At 37.9% G+C, this 4,967-nt stretch overlaps 1 long non-coding RNA gene across 1 annotated transcript; it reads left to right on the top strand.

Annotated features, from left to right (window-relative positions):
• The first annotated feature begins 3,348 nt into the window (after positions 1 to 3,348).
• LOC132107087 (uncharacterized) lies at positions 3,349 to 4,533 on the top strand. Its single transcript, XR_009424225.1, has 2 exons — positions 3,349 to 3,893; positions 4,434 to 4,533. It is a non-coding gene; the product is annotated as an uncharacterized LOC132107087 (long non-coding RNA).
• The last annotated feature ends 434 nt before the right edge of the window (positions 4,534 to 4,967 follow it).

Below are 4,967 nucleotides of genomic sequence, written 5' to 3' on the forward strand. Positions count from 1 at the left end.
GAGACTTTGTCTCCAAAACCAATAGACTGAAATTTAACCCACTTGTGCTTTAATACAAACAACGGTCTCAAAATTGCTTCCAATAAGCTGAACTGATTACCAGCATAATTTACCTCACACATATCTTAAGTATCATGTATGTTTTTTATAACCTGTGGAATTATTTCTGTGTGTTTAACTTTTATTACAGCCTATTCATAGGGTTTTCTACCTCAGTTATAGGAACTAATCACCAGAAGTTGCCTCATACATGTGTATTCTCTGTATTAAGCATGCTTTATATTAAAGTTAATTTCGTGTGTTAAACAGTTATCACAGCTAAATCCTTATTTACTTCCACCTCAACTATGGGAAGTATATGTATTTTGGTACCTACTTGATGGGTAAATGATTTCTAGAATTTTGATATAAAGTGTGTAGGATGCACCATATTTAAACGATTAAGTTTGCGTATTAAAGCGTTTAAACTAAACTTTCAGGAGTTTGGACACACACGATCACATGGACATTCCACTAATTAAATGCAAGAACCGGAGAACAGGGCGTAGGTCCCGCCAAAGACAGTATCTGATTGGCTTTCACACTAAGAAGGACGGGTCAGATGGACACGCTTATAACCCAATGACAAGGTTTTTGCCCTGCTTTTGCAGTGACTTTGCTCTTGCTTATGTTTTGTGCTGACCTTTCTATCGTCCAGCGTGTACTCTTCAAACCACCAAGAGCTCACTCAAAACTCATCAACTCTTCCGTAAGATCATTCGCTGAACTTCGTCAAAGAAAGAGTCACTCCAGACTTAGAGAAAACTCCGTTGCATAGCAACCCGCAATCCAAGAAGTCTCACGAACGAAGCGCCACCCGGCAAAGCCAACCAACCACTCACCATCGATTGCTGTCCCTCAGAACGCATCATCGACCGACTGCCAGCCAATCAGCGCCAGAGAATCCCTCTCCAGCAACTTTCTTACAGAAGGGAACACATCCAAAGCCACAAGGAGCATCCAAACGTAAGTACAAAATATCTCCTAATTCTGTCTGAAACTGGTGCAAATCTTATTAAGAAAACGAACTAAGATTAAATTGCTAGTAGATTGATTTTCTCAGGTTGCGGTCAAGAAATAGTGTCTAACGCTAGACACTTGGGACTCCATTCACCCTCCGTTAATAACATCACTTTTCTCTGTCACTGTTTGAATGAATGTTTGTGTGTTTTCGTTAGTTTAGTTTGTGTGTATTAGAGTAGTTCAATAAAGCCTTGTCTGATTTTACATACCAGTGTATTGTGCTTACAAGTTACTGCCTTATCATATTTTTATGAGAATATTTTTTTTATAATATTTTGTCCTGAATTTATAAAATACCCTAATCTCAATTTATTGGTGAAAAATAGTTGATTAAGTGTTAGATATTAATTCTGATTAATTTGCATACTAATTCGGATCTTATTCAATGTAATTCAATCCTCCTTTGAGTTATATTGATCTTAATTCCCTTATTAATCTTAAACTGCACTATGTGTGGTCACCCTTGTAGGTTTAGTTATCATTGGGTATAGATCTGTGCTTTTCATGCAATTCTTAAATTCATTTGATGCTGTAGGGTTTCCCAGATCTATATTGAAGTCACCACACAAAATTAATGATTTGTTATTATTTTTTTCCACACATTAATTTTCCACACCAATTGTTTTTTGTTCGATAATTTTACATTTAAAATGATAATCAATGTAGAGGGTGACACAACCTCCCTTTTTACACACTCTGTTAACATAAAACATATTGTATCCTTTAATCTGGTCGTCATTGATATCAGAGTCCTTCAACCAGCTTTCAGTTATAGCAATCACTTTATCACTAAAATTGTTATCTAACTGACAAAGTTCTTTTATTTTTACTAAGTTACCCTTTAAACTTTGACTATGAAAATGTATGATAGATAATGTTTCAATTAAGTACCTTGCTGATTTCAACATTATATTGTTGAACAGTATAATAATTGCATACATTTTCTTCAGAGGTTAGCAAGTCATGTTCATTATAATTTTCTAGATCATAAATTTTATCATTGTTAGTGTCTACATCCATTGTTCAATGTATGTCCAAGCATATCCAACCTGATTTCTCCATTGTCAGTCCGGCAAGCTGGAGACTCCATGACTCCCGCTGTGAATGTCCAGTCTTGTACTTCTCAAGTTCCTTCATAGTCTTGATGACCTTTGCTGAACCATCTTGTTCCCTGATCCACACGTTTCCATTCCATGTCCATGTCCCAGTTATTTTCTTCTGTTTCCTTAGCAACCTCACCTCCCTTGCGATACCTCCGTTTTTCTTTGTGAGGTGTTCGTTTATATACACATTAGATCCTTTCAGTTTTTTAGCTTGCATTAATACATTGTTCCTCTGCTTCCTGCAAATGAATCAAATTACTAAAGCAGATACACAGTTCTCGGACTTACTGGTGTGGGATTACAAATTTGTACTATGTTAAATCTAGTTTCCAATGTAATAGTATATACTTTGTGTTTTTTTACATTTTGAGGTTAAGATTATGAAATTCTGAGATTATCAGGTCAAGCAGCCCAGGTTCCTGAGACATTGTGAAGGTATGGGTGATACTATCAGGCACCTCTGTATTTAAATGACACTTTTATGCTTATGAGATCAAGGCTGGGAAAATGCCAATGTCTGGCAGTTTCCTGATTGCATTTCCATGCTTTGTTTAGGTTGTCTCCACCTCTGTGTATCCCGCCCCCTTGAAATGTACATAAACTACAATGTATTAATGACTAGTTATACTTTTCATGACTACAGTGCCACACAGAGCGTTCTCAATAAAGAATTCTGCTGAAGATTACCCAAGAGTCTCCTGGTCTTCGTTTCTGAGTTCCCAACATGTTTTGGTGCCGTGGCCCGGATAGAGCTTCTCACCTGAATCCAGATTGAAACTGCAATCTCAACAAAGATCTGACTTCATTTCAGACGGAATCTTTCTGTACAACCAAGTGTTGGTCAGTGTAACTCTATCCAAAAGAACCGTTAAGACCAGTATCCTCTGCGCCGACAGAGAAGAGTTAACAGACAGCTGTAGAGTTTGGTTAACTAAGTTACCCTCTAAAAAATATATTTTAGAGATGAAAGTAATCCTCTTTTTAGGCAGGGAAGATTAGCATCACATGCTAATATTTTGCTACCCTCTGTGTCTGGCAGGGAAGTTTAGCATAAAGTGCTAGTAACTTGTGTTTTTTTTAATCCTCTGCGTTGTCAGGCAAGGCTGAACACATTATGATGTGTATTAACTAGCTTAACCTCTACTTTGTCAGATAGGTTATTGGTGTATCTTCTGCTTGCCAGGGAAGTGCTAGAAGTCTCATTTTGTGTCAGAAAGACTACACAATGTTGAGAAGGAATGCTAAGCTGATTCCAACAACTAAGAAAGGTGGACTAGCTACTCCTTCATAGACAGACAGTGAGTTCAAATCATTGTTAGGACAGCACATGGACTCAATAGTGACAGTCAGTCAGATTGGATTTGATGAATAAATTTGGTATTGATCCAGAAAAAGTATGGTCAATTGAAGAATGTAAAAAGGTACTAGGATCATGTATACGTAAAAACAATGTGAAAGGCATCATCTGCTGCCACAGAGAATTTTGTTTAGCACTAGCTACCCAACAGTCTCAGCATAACTCAGAACTAGAGAAACAGAACAAAGAGTTCAGAGCTAGAGTATCCTGTTTGACTAAGAAATTGAACTGCAACAAAGCTGCAGCAAAAACTGATGTGGAAGAAGTTAGTCAGACTGATAACAATTTTCCTGACTTACAATCTTTCTTTGAAACCGATGTAGCCATCCAGTCAGTAACTGATGTGCCTGTAGATTCAGTAAAGGTATGTGGTGCGAGGAGAAGATCTCAGATAATTGAGGGAACTGAAAGTGTTCCTCCTAACTCTTCTGTTGTTCGAGTACAAACTATTGCCAAAGCGCTAAGACCTAAAGATATAGAGAGCATTGATATAGAGAGCATTGATCAGTTAGCAGAAGTCACACAGCTGATGTCACAAATTCTAACTGAATCTGAATTCAACAGTTTTGAGTCTGCTGTTACTTCTGAACTACAACATGCCAGTAAAGATGAATTGAGAGAGGTAGTTCTGAGAGAGTTAAAGAATATTGTTGGACCAAAAGTGGATTGGTCAAAGGTCACTAGTTTTGTACAGAAGGAGGCTGGAACTGTGAGTGAATACACTGAAAGATTTTGTCAGTCAGCAGTAACTTACAGTGGAATAGTTGATGATCCTGAAAGTGTGTTAGAGGACAAGGGACCATTAGTCCGCATCTGGTCAGATGGCCTTGTAGTGGAGTACAGAAAAACCTTGCCATTCTTAGATCTAACTTGGTCTAACAAAACTCTCAAAAGTAATCTAGACAGTTTAGCTACTTGGGAAAGAAACTCTGATGTCAAAGCCAGAGTAAAGATTGCAGCAGCATCTTTTCAGTTCAAAACAGAGAACCAACAGAAACTTAAAAGTCCTAAGAAGGAGGTCAGTTGTCATTTTTGTGGTAAAACTGGACACTGGATGAAAGAGTGTAGAAAAAGCAAGAAGACATTAAGAGAAATGAACAGCTTTACTCAGCTCCTACTCAGTCTACTTACCACTCTGAAGCTGCCCCTCCCCACGTCACCTAACTGTTGGAGCAGCTTGCTCTGATGTTAACTGTAAGGGCTGTGCGTGCCTAACTTCCCCAGTAATGTACAACAAAGATGAAACATCCTTTATAAATACGTTGACTGTCACTTCCTTTCATTGAGAGAACGTTAAGTACACTCACAGCCTTTAAAGCTATACTAAAGCACACTCCGGTCACTCCTATTCTCTTTGGGTTATGATGTCTTGTTATGACTGATGTTTCATTAGAGGATGGATATGTCACACAGTAAAGTTTGCACACCAACAGGGACAGACTAGG

Source organism: Carassius carassius, chromosome 27 (assembly GCF_963082965.1).
Source record: "Carassius carassius chromosome 27, fCarCar2.1, whole genome shotgun sequence".
Classification (NCBI taxonomy): Eukaryota; Metazoa; Chordata; class Actinopteri; order Cypriniformes; family Cyprinidae; genus Carassius; species Carassius carassius.